Source organism: Chenopodium album, chromosome 11 (genome assembly GCF_948465745.1).
Source record: "Chenopodium album chromosome 11, dcCheAlbu1.1, whole genome shotgun sequence".
Lineage (NCBI taxonomy): Eukaryota > Viridiplantae > Streptophyta > Magnoliopsida > Caryophyllales > Amaranthaceae > Chenopodium > Chenopodium album.
The window spans coordinates 31,925,169-31,937,769 of record NC_137844.1 but is presented as its reverse complement, the minus strand read 5'-3'; the positions used below and the strand labels follow the sequence as shown (position 1 = coordinate 31,937,769).

The following is a 12,601-nucleotide window of genomic DNA, read 5'->3' as shown; positions in this document are numbered from 1 at the left end:
TCTCATGCTTCCTATTAGTTACAGTCAAATCAAGAGAATAAAGAAGCAGAATCTATAAAACTCTACTTTAACAACTCATTCTCATGCAATCATTAAAATAGAGATGTTCTTAATCTAGTTCAAATCACTTTCATGCATTTAAACTAGAGAACATCAAATAAAGTGCCACAATAATCTCAAGCTATCAAAAATCATGTCTTTCATCAATTTATGGCATGAGTTCAATCCAACCATCATCATTCATTCAATATCAACACATATTTTCAACCCCCTTCCCCTAGATAAGAAATTAGCCTAGAGAAGGGGGATTAAACATAATAGCAAAACTAGAAATAAACTCAAGAAACACAAAACAAACACATGATTAAGAACAATGAAAACAATAATAACTAGATGAACTAATAAGATTAATGAAAATAAACAACGAAAAGCCAAATAAATAAAGCTAAAAGTAAGGATTAGAGATTGCTAAAGAGAGGATTGATAAAAGATGAAAGCTTGAAGTGTTGCCTGATTGAAGATTAAACTTGATCTAAGTTGAATACAATAAATGAAACTTGAGTAATAATCCACTTTCTCTCTTTAAGATTAGGGCTAAAATGTTGATAAGATAAAAGATGATTACAAACTTGAATAAGGAGGCTATTTATATGCATCACAAAAGACGGAAATAAAACACCAAGGAGAGCCCTCAAGCGAGTAGCCGCGCCCTCTCCAATCTGGGTACGGAGCTGCTTAACCCAGCATCCCGCGCCCGCGGCATCTGAGCTCGCGCCCGCGACTGAAAGTAGGAGAGGCCTCTCCTACTGAGGAGTGGCCATGGTCTGGAATCAGGGGAAAATGCATCCTCGATATGCCGCGCCCGCAGCTCTAGGTGACATGCCCGCGGTTCAAGGAGGAGAGACCTCTTCCAAGGCGCGGCACGGCATCTACCGAAATTCTGGCAAATCATCAACATAAAGCTCCGCGCCCGCAGCCCTTGGCTCCGCGCCTGCGGCTCCTGCATGGCCAATACACCCTTCTTGAGCATCTCATTTCCCTTCCATAGCTCGACATGCATCCATAGGTTCATCCAAAAGGGCCAACAACCTATAAAAAACGAAGAAACACTAAGAAAACCAAAGAAAAAGGGGAAAAAGGAAAGGAAACACGAGAAGGGATAAGAGAAAGAAAAACTAAGGTAAAATGCTTAGAAAAGGCTCAAACAAGTGCAAATAGGGGGAGAATCCTTAGTGAAAAAGGGATAAAAGGGTGGCATAAATGCCACTCACCAAAATTCCCCACTCTTGCCTCTTGCTTGTCCTCAAGCAAGGAAAACTAAAACAAAGAGACAAACACAACAAACAAAACATGGCAAGGTTTAAGAAAACCAATCAATCCTCAAAGTAGGAAATGCTCCTTTTTGATTCAAACGTAGAGACATGCATCAAAGAATTCTTACCTTTCTCAATTCAAAGAGGGAGAACACGTTCTAAGATGCTCATGGTTGAAAGAGACAAACCTAAGCTAAGTATAGAGAACTAATTATTTCATTCTCCGCCCTAGCCCCAACCAAGACGGTCCACGTTCTCTCCTCTAGCTTCAAATCATCCCTTAGTTAGCTCCTCATGATTCCTCGAGGGAACCGGAAAATGAAATTTTTATGTGGAATCATAAGGTCATCCCGACATCTCAACTAGGCATATTATCTCCATAGGGCTGAAATCTATCTCCCTCCACCGGTCTTTGATCACGCTCCTCTAAATTCCGAGGGTCTTACCTAGGGTTGTAATGTCATGGCTAGGGGTTAAGGTTGGGAATCAATTTGAAAATTTTGGTGGCAATTCCTAAGTGAAGCAAAAGAGTGGCCAACTCTCAAGAACAACCTAAGAATTGAACCTAATCTCAAACCACAACCTCCAATACAAACCTCACAATATTACTTCATCCCTTTTCGTTTTTTTTTTTTTTTTTTTTTTTTTAAAAAAAAAAAAACTTCATTTGGTTTTCTTGAATTGCATCTTTCTTCTCAAGCCTTTTTGCATATTCTTTTCATGTTCAACTTTCAAAACCTTACTTAAACCAATTTACACAACTTTCTTGCTCAAATCCAACACTCTCAAACTCAAACCTCACAAGTCAATGCTTCACTAACTACAAGGGTCGGTAGAACATAGGCCGATAGGTTTGTAATATGGTTAAGTCAAGAAAGGGAAATAAGGCTCAAATTGGTTAGCAAGTAAGTTGATGCAAAAATGAAAACCAAATTTGTAACAAAACACAAGGAAAACAAAGAAAAATGAGAAGAAGTGCCCTTTTCCTCCTCTAGAGTTGTTTGGTCATGATCTTGGGAGCTAGAGGCCAACACAAGGATTAAGTTATGCATAGTAAAGGATCCTAAATTGCCGCTCAACTACGTGATGAAGGCTAGAACAAATGAAGCTCACACGGGATAGGAAATAAGCAAATACCAACTAAAGGGAATCCTATCCACTATAGAGAACAACCCCATCTTACCACTTTCCCGTGAACTAGGGGTTCAAATGTCCTCAAAAGTTCTAAACCGGGCTACCTTAGCTTAAAAGGTGTCTAACTCAACCCTAGGCACTCTCAAACCGTGTAAACCCTCATCAACTAGGAAGATAAGCATTCAATGACACATCATGAAAAGCACACAAGTCCAAATGAATGAGCAAATTCCAAATCAAAATCATTTCAACTTGTCATAGTCATGTTTGTCACACAAAAGGGAAAAAACAACACAAAAGAAAGAGGAAGAAATTTAAAAGGTTCACAAACGAGGCATATAATCCAAGTAAATCCCAATCGTCATACAAGTGATCGTTGATAAGAACATCAACGATCCCAGGTTCCTTAGAACCAAATTCAAGCAACCTCGAACCATTCAACTTCTTCCTAAGCTAAACCTAAACTAAGCACCTAAAGAAAAAGAAAAGAGGGAAAAGGAAAGATCTCACCCAAATGTCTCTTAAAGAAAAATAAAGCAACCAAACCATTTACCGAAGCGCCAAAGCTCCAAATGTTGCCTCCATCGTTCTTCAAAGCTAAAAAAGAGAGAGAAAAAAGCAAAAACAAACACTAAACAAAGAAAAAGGGTTAGCAAAACGGGAAAGAAAAATAAAAGGCTAAAAAACTTGGCCCATGGACATAACTAACTACCTAAATCATAATCAAAGACATCATCATCATCATCATCTCATCATCATCAAAGACACTAACAAACAACACCAAGCTAAAACAATCCAAAAGCTAATAAACCCGACACATAACAACAATACTACCCAACATAGCTTCTCAAACGTTCCCACGAGTCCTTGGTGCCTTCCCCCACACTTACTCAAAACTACTCCCTTTTGATTCAAACACCCCCTACACTAGATAGCATCACCCTCGATGCTTCACATGCAAATAAAAACACAAGGGATGGACCAAAAGGGGGGGGGACATGCATACCAAGGGGGGAACTAGCAGCCACTAAGGCCGGCACCATCATCATCCCTAGGGGGGCCATATGGCTCCCACCCTTCGGTGTAACCGGGGGGCCATCCATAATGACCTTTGAAAAGGTCAAGTCGGGAGGGGGTTAACTGGTCAAAAGGCTCGGGTTGCATACAAAGAGCGGGGTGATCGAGGTGAACGTAGGGGTAGTTTGGGTCACCCCTGTAGTCACTCCCACCCGAGACCAGGTAGTCATAGTGACCAAACTCATCAGGAAACTCACGCCTAGGCTCATCAAGGTTCTCGACACCCGAATAATAGGGGTACGTAGGGAGGTAGTTACCACCCCATGAAGCCACGGGCCCTTGTTGGGCCGGTGTATAAGGATAGTTAACCGGAGGAGTGACCTCCCCCCTACGCACACTCGCATCATAGAGGGCGTTAGTTTGAAAAGCATTATGTTGGTGAGAGGCAAACATACCCTGCATGCAAAGTTGTATGTTCTCCATTTGAGCTCTTATTCTTGCCATATCTTGTTGAAAATCGGGTTGTTGTTATTGTTGTTGTTGTTGTTGCTTCTTCTTCTTTCATGTTGTTATTGTTGTTGTTGTTGTTGTTGTTGTTGTTGTTCTTCCACTTCATCCTCTTCTTCTTCTTCCATACCAATCTCCTCATCCTCCTCATACACCTCCTCCAAATCCACGGCAATGTTATTGGGAAGGACTCCCGAGTCCCTCCGCACCCACCAAGGGTGGGTAGCTCCCTCTCTTGTATGAGAGGTGTACTCCGGCTTCGAGAGGAAGCAATAATGCTTACGGGATAGAAGTAGACTCCAAATCCCGTTGACCCTGGTAATTCCTTTGATGAATTGCATTGTCTTGAGTTGCCGCTCATCAAACAATATATCACTCCCGTCGCCTTTCCTAACTATGGTGCATGAGCGCAACTTCTCCTCATGGCCACACCTCCTGGCCAACCGAGTCACCTAGCCCCACAATGGATCTCCCCCGTTTTGTTTTCCGACACGAAGGCCTTGATGCATTGGGTGAAGATAAAGCCCAAGTTCACTCTATGCCCAAGATCCGGCCTAGATGCAAGCCAAAGAATCTGAATCTCTTCTAATGTTATCTTCCCCAAGTATTGCTTGTTAAAAACCATGTACCTAAGTATACGGTGGAGTAATCTAAGAGCCGGGTGCATGATCTCACTAGCCAAGGCGTACTTTGCATCAAAGTAATTTTTCCGGGAGATCCGTTTCCACCATTGTCGGGGGTTGTAATCAGGAAGTTGCACATATTCGGGGAGGAGAATGTCGTCATTGGGGTTTAGGTCGAGGTATTCGTTTAATTTTTGGAGGGTCATGGTCTCTTTTTTGTTAAAGAGTTAGAAGGAAACGGAGATGTTGTTGTTTCCGAAAGTGTGTTTCTCAAAGGAGGCGAGAAACTCCAAGGTAGGCCCTCAATATGTGTTGTAGGCGTTGGAGACAAAGGTGCTTAGTCCTAGATTGTTGAAAAAGAACCAACAATCTTCATCAATGCCCAGTTTGGTTGTTGTGGGTTGATGTTAGTGTTTAGTGGGAAGGATTTTTCTTGATTAAAGGGCGTCGAAATTGTTTTTGTGGTTTATACTTGAGAATTTGGTTGGAGGCAAAGGTGGTGGTGGTTCCACATTTTTAGGGGTTTGGGAGGATGAAGCTTGTGGCTCCTTTCCACTCTTCCTATTCTTAGAACTTGTTCCAACCTCCATCTTTACTTCTCAACAAACAACACTTACAACTCCTCAATCTAATTCAACAAATCCACCCACAAATTACACAAAGCAACCACAACAAGCAATATACTTCTCAAATTCCAAACAATACAAATTAAACAAGAAACACCACAAGAAATTCCAATTATCAACTCACAACAACAATCAACAAAGAGTTAGAGCAAAACAAACAACAAAATTCATCAAATCAAGCATGAAAAATTACCAAACAAAAATCACAAGAATCACCCATGAAATATATCCAACATTGCTTAAAAATTCAATAAAACTGGAAGGGAGTAGATTATACTAACTATGAAGCCAAAAATCAACTCCAACTAGCCCCAAAGAACAAGAACTCCAATGGTGTTTCAAGGAGTAACAATGGTGGAGCTTCAAAAATTTCGGATTTTTGATGATGGAGGTTGAAAATTGTTAATGAATTTGTTGTTTTATGAAGAAAATTTGTAGAAATTAAGATGAAAATGAAGGATTTTGATGGATTTTTAGTAGTTAGGGTTGAGGGTTTGGGGGTTTTTAGAGAGAGAATGAGAAAGAGAGGAGTGAGAAGGCGAATAAGTTGAAATGAGGATGAAATCGGCCAAAAAAAACTGCTATAATGCTGCTGAAACTCCGCGGGTCGCGCCTTCTCCTGCTGAGCCGCGCCCGCGGGTATGATTGCCGTGCCCGCGGGTATTAATACCGCGCCTTCTCCAAGGGCGCGGCCAGGCATCTACCGGATGCTGAGCATATAAAAATTCTTTGCTTGCCGCACCCTCTCCTTCCTTTGCTGCGCCCGCGGCTTGATGGAGATGGTTCTCCTTGGGCGCGGCTTCACTATTTCATTTGTGCTTTGATTTTTGTCCTTCTTCCTCTTTTAACTCAAACATAGCTCGATAAAAGCCATCATATGGCCTCCAATCCCCATTCATACATGTACCAAGGGGTCAAGTACCTACAAAGAAAAACCAAAAGCCATAAGATACAAATTATCAACCAAACCGACCGAAAAGAAAAATAAAGAAGAAAGGAGTCAAGAACTCGGGTTGCCTCCCGAGAAGCGCTTCTTTATGAGGTCACTAGCTTGACCTTGAGAAAAATTCATCAAGGGGGAGGCTTAGGATCCAAAGGATCAAGCCTTAGACATTCAATTAGAGCAACTTCTTCCTTGCAAAAGTAGTGCTTCAAGCGATGACCATTGATCATAAACTTGTTACCATCCGCATCTAACTTAAAAGAACAATAAGGAGTAGTCTTCGATACCACAAAAGGCCTCGACCATTTGGACTTGAGTTTACCCGGAAACAAACGAAGCCTTGAGTTGAAAAGCAAAACATTATCTCCAACCTTAAAGATCTTGTTTCGTATATGTTGGTCATGCCACTTTTTGGTCTTCTCCTTATACACTCTTGAGCTCTCATAAGCATCATTTCTAAGCTCTTCAAGTTCATTGAGCTTTAGCAATCTCTTCTCACCGGCCAAAGATAAATCCATATTGAGTTCCTTGATAGCCCACCAAGCCTTGTATTCTAACTCAATCGGCAAGTGACAAGCCTTTCCGTAGACCAACCTATAGGGGGTCATGCCGATTGGAGTCTTGTGCGCCGTCCTAAGAGCCCATAGTGTGTCAACGAGCTTGAGAGACCAATCTTTCCTTGATTTGTTCACCATCCTTTCAAGTAGATTCTTGATTTCACAATTTGAGACCTCCACTTGTCCTTGAGTTTGAGGGTGGTAAGGTAGACCAACCTTGTGATGAATTCCATATCTCTTGAGAAGAGCTTCAAATTGCTTTTTGGCGAAATGGGAGCTCCATCACTAATTAACACCCTTGGAACCCCAAATCTAGGAAAAATGATCTTCTTTAAAAGCTTAAGCACAACCTTGAGATCATTGGTAAGAGAGGATGTGGCTTCAATCCATTTTTTCACATAATCAACCGCTACCAAGACATATAGATTTCCACAAGAAGAAATGAAAGGCCCCATAAAGTCCACCCCCCAAACATCAAAGGGCTCAACTTGCAAAACACTTTGTTGAGGCATTTCATCCCTTTTGGTTATGCCACCGCTTCTTTGACACCTATTGTTTCGGGTGTTTTTTGGATCTCCTTGGATACTAGTCGCGCTCTTCAGGCAACGAGACTCAGACACCTACAGAATGAACGAATATTCCTTTAACGGAATATTCGCCCTTACGATCAAGTTAGAGATCTAAAACAGAAAGGCTAAACAGAGAAATTAGAGAGAAGTTGGAGCTATTTTATGCTCTTTTTATGTAATGTCGTAATCCACCCCCTCCCCATCATAAATGATTTGGGTATTTATAGGGGTGGGAGTTTGTGCCCTTTTAGGGTTTGTGACCTAAAATTTCGTGACATGATTGGCAGCGCAATCAGGAGGTGCCACGCGTAATACGGGGGCACCGTTGTGCGGCTTTCAAGAATATTTCTCGGGAGTTGGGTTATGATGCAATAAGGCCTCTTTATGCTAATTTCAGGTGCTCTTTTGAGCCATGGACACGCGTCATCTTCCCATAGGGACACGTGTCGCCCTTTGACTTGGCCACGTGTCGCTACGGGGTCGGACCACGTTTATGGGGTATTTTTACCCTAAACATTTTCCCCTCAGAGGGGGTGGCTCGTACGCTACAGGCTGCCTCCTCTGATCTTTCACCCATCTTGAGGCGTACGGGTACATGGAGACTGGGCATGTTGCTGAGAAGGCGAGCAGATCTGTCCGCCCTCATAAAGTTGGTCGTTCTACGCTGGTTGACTATCTTCGTCCGCCTAAAAACTTTTTTAGCGGACGCTCGAGTCCGGGAGTTAGACTGACGAACTATGCCACTTGGATTCGCGGGGGTGAGATTGGACGCCTGAATTTTTAGGACGAATCCCTTAATTCCATTTACTTGACCGTCTATTTGGATGCGCCGTTACTCGTCTGTCTCCTTCTCCGTCCAACTTAACAGGACTATCTTTTTCGAATTCTGAAGGCGGGAAAGATGAATTTACATAAAGAGTGTTTGACCTCACTTTTGCACATTGGAACTTTGTGAATTTTTAGGGAGAGATCAGAGCTTTTTAGAGAGAGAAAGTTATTTCCTTTAAATCTTGAAGAGCTCCGCCGTGTGATTGAGGTTTCCGGTATATTTTTGAGTTTTCCGGTTAACTTTCAAGTCTTCTGAAGAACTCTTCGAGTTTTCTACACGGACAGAGGTAGGCCGCCTATTTTCTTTCACTTCACCTTTACTTGTATTATTATTTTTCCTTGTGTTATTATTTTTTCGTATCTGGCTCAACACTCGGCTTTGTCCATTTCTCCCCATGAGGTCGGCCGTTCGCCTGGGACTGAGGAGTCTAGAGTGGACGGAGACGAGTAGTCTCCTTCAAGGAGTGGGTCCATTTCTAGTGCGTACCTACTAACCTCCACCTATTCTTATCTGTCCCTGCAGTCGGACATGGCAAGGACAAGGCAAACATATGATCTTCATGCGGCCAGCAATCCAGACGGTAACCTGGTCAATCATAGGAATCCTTATGACCCAAATAACACGGACGTAGAAACCAGGTCTACTACCCATAAAACCGCTTCCACGTTTACTCATTGCTCGGTCGTGGAAGTAACTTCTTCTTTTGAAGAACGCCAACGTGCACAGGGCGTCTCTTCTTTTGCGGGAGTGTCCAGGCCAACCCCGGAACTCAAGTCCTCACAACATGCCAACTCGGCCATGCAAGAGGCCAAGTTGCTATCTCGTGAGAGGCCTCCTTTCCTTTCTCGGGCGGCCACTGCTGGTTTGTCCGTCTCAGTTCCTACACCATCCCATCTCCAACATAGTAGAACGGAAAGGCCTAGGATTGGGGTTATCATTAATGAGCCATCCAACCTGCCACCTCGCAGCAACCCCTCTTCAACAAATTAGGAGGCCGCTGCAAGGGACAAGGGCAAGGGTCTCTTAGTTCCTGAAGAGGTAGCTGTCTCTAGGGGCGGCCACGGCTTTAGAAGTAGGAGCTCGGCCGAGGCTGCTGATCTAGACAGAGTTCTGTCTACTAAGTTTTGATCTGCTCCTCACCCTGGAGAAGAGGGGGCAGTGGATACGGCCGAAGGCGGGAATGCGGCCGAGGGTGAGGCAACGGCCGAGGAGGTCGTTGCCAATGTAGACACCTTAGCCTACTTGAATGATGGCTTTGACAAGTACAAGGCGTTTCTCCAGCTGGGAGAAGGATTTGAACTTAAGGCCCCAAAAAGATCTCTTTCGGTTGCCGCGTGGGAGGATGAGCGACCGTGCCGCAGATCATTCATCGTCTACCAAGCTGCTTTAGCCGTTGGACTTCGTTTCCCCCTTCACCCCTTCATTCGTACAGTACTGGACGAGTATGATATTGCCCTCTTTCAGCTGGTGCCAAACAGCTAGTTGAACATATTTGGGTACTTGGTGAAGTGCATTCGTAAGGGCTTCAAGCCGGATTTCCCGGTTTTCTGCGAGATGCGCGCAATGATCTGCCTCGAGAAGCACACGGACGGATGGTTTATACTTAACACCAAAAAGGATTATATGGTGGTGATGGACCGTGTGTCGAAGTGGCGTGATTGGAAGAACCGGTTCTACCGCATCAAAACCAAGGATACAGAGTTCAATTTGCGGATAAATCGGTTTAATGCCAAGCCAATCCAACTCGGTCGAGGGGATCATAGACCATACAAACCACCCGTCCACCCAGACAAGTCTTACCAACTTAAATATTTTAAAGTCAAGAAGGTTAGACGGGATGGAAATTTGGTGGCCATGACCCAGAACTGGATCCCCTTGGTCGGCTGGCTCAGGGACCTAATTTTTGTGTCCGCATGTGGCCTGTACACAAACATTCCCCAAGGTGGGACTTTAGCTCTTTCTGGCGTCCAAACTCATTTCGTGTTGGAAATTATTCTAACTGTTGGATAAATTTTGTTTTTGTAGAGGAAGCGTACGCCATGTTGGACGAGGAGAAAAAGGGGGAAGCTGACATCTCCGAGATTGATCTTGCTCGGTACAAGGCTCGGCAATGAATGTACGAGCAGACCAAGGAGGTACGAGATGCCCTCTTAAGTCCTTTGCCGTACTGGTACATCGAGGAGAAGCTTCCTCCCTTTTTGGCACGGACAATTTCTTCTGTCCGTGCTTCTACAATGGGGGTAGTCACCTTTTTGCGCGAGCTTTTCTTCATGTCCGTGCTACTATGTTTGGAGGGGTCTCCTTCCTTTTTTAGCACGGATGCTTACTTGCCTTAATTATTCCTGCGCTAATTTCCTCCTTTCTTTGCAGCTGGCCACCCCTACCGCAAGGGCAAAACGAAAGTCACCGACCACCTCTTTCAAGGACAAAGAGAAGGCGTCCAAACAAAGGAAGTCGGTCTCTGCTAGGACTCCTTCAGCTTCTGCGGCCAAGATGACGCCGCAGGTTGCTTCAAAGCAATACAAAGGAGACCAACCCGAGCTGGCAACGAGTGGGGACTCCAAGTCTATGGACCCGCCAACATGGTCGGTCCACGACCTGTCCTTGGGAGAGGACGGGTGCACTGTTCAAAGGGTTAAGAAGTCGGACTGGCAAGCGACTGCCAGTTACTCGACTGAAGATTTAACTGGCCGCAGAGGTGAAGAGGAGGACGAACCTCAACCTCCTCCTCTCTTCACCTTCAACTTCTCATCTCCTCCCAGCTTCTCAACTGGTTAGAGAGGAATTCCATACTTGTGATTTTTTTTGTCCTTTTTTCTGACTTAACAGCTTTTGCGATTGTGTACAGATATTGGGGAGGAGATGAATATGAGGCTGCCCGGCCAGTCACTGACTGGTGCGGACAGAAAAGCGATGAGCGAGGCCATGGGTAGGGCCGTCCCTCAGGAGCAGAGGGACAAGCTCTAGGGAATTAACGAGGGCTTCCTCGGCCCCATGATAAATTGCAGCGCTGAGGTCACTGTTTGCGTCTACTTACTATTTTAGCTTCCATACCTGAATATTTTTTCTTACTTACGAATCTCCATCCGCGCGCAACTCTTTCTCAGGCTCACTACCTTCCTAGAGTGGAAGGAGAAGGATAATGAACGGCTGAAAGAGGCCTGGGTCTCTGTTAGAAAGGCCCTGTATAAAGTGATGGGGACGACCGCCATTCAAAGGGTTCACTTGGAGACCCAGATTAACGCGCTGTCTGACAAGGCGGCGCGGCAAGCTGAAGATCTGGTGAAGTTGGGGAAGGCTCTTGAAAAGGAGACCTAAGCTAGGGAAACCTTTTGGCAGGAGAGGCATGAGGCTATCCCTAACGCCCAACAATGGAAGGAGGGCTTTGAGGCGTCTGAAAAGCTAAAGGGGGACCTGGCCCTTGCCCAACAGAACCTGGAGACGGCCCTCCAAGAGGCGGAGGCCCTCAAGGCGGAGGTGCAGACGCTAAGGAAGAATGTCTCAGACTTGTCTAAGCAGCTTAAGGCACCTCGGCCGCCCAGCCCCACCGAGATCGTCCGTATTGAACACAACGCTGAGGAGAGGTTGAAAAGCCACTTCTTTGATGCGTTCGAGCTGATGGTGGAGGAAGGGGAGGCCGCCTATTATTAGTAGCGCTTCGCTAAGCGTCTCAACTTCGTCTGCCTCAGAGAGGAGGCCAAGAAGGCCGGAGAGCCTTCTCCCGAACTGGTCGTTACACCGGCCACTTCGGACGAGGAGGAAGATGAGGAGGGTGAGGCGGACGAGGCGGAAGGCGAAGAAGAAGAGACACAACCTGCTGATAATGCATCCATTCTTGCCTCTGAGGAGCCTGCCCAAGACAAAGACTTGGCTAAATAGGGCCCAGGTCCTCCTCCGGCTGTCCCTCAATTCAAGTCTTTTAGTCTTTAACTTCTGTTTTTGTTGAACGAAATTTTTTTTTTATTTGGTGCCGCCTGTTTTGAGCGACTTTGTAAGATATTTTGCCGCCTTCTAAGCGGTTTTCATTTTATCTATTCTATACTTGGCAAATTTTTGCGCATTTTTACGTTTTTATGCTTTCGTACGAACCTGGGGGGGAGCTATACCCCTTTATTTGGCATTCGCCTAATCCATACTCTGAGTAGTTTGATTCACCTGGTAGTTTTTATACCTTAAAGGTTATAACAACTAGCGAGTTAATCAAATCATAGTAATGATTGCCCTTGGATTAGGTGAAACGTCGAATCAACAGCTTATGCGGCCGCTTGATGTGCCTCATGTGAGCCGTCCGTTGAATCTGTCGCTCGGAGATGCTCAGGAAATTTCAAATAATATCTCAACTCAGAAATTTCTAAATTTGGTTGGGCTATTATGCCTAGGTATGCCCTTGACAGATTTAGGGTATCTGATGCTTTTATCGTCCGCCCTGATTGGGGTTTACCTGTGACTTTCCAGTCATTATTCATATATATACTTTATCGTG

At 44.6% G+C, this 12,601-nt stretch overlaps 1 pseudogene; it reads left to right on the top strand.

The window, feature by feature from the left end:
• LOC145566511 (uncharacterized) overlaps positions 1 to 11,085 on the top strand; it is a 252,110-nt pseudogene extending 241,025 nt beyond the window's left edge.
• Positions 11,086 to 12,601: the final 1,516 nt, after the last annotated feature.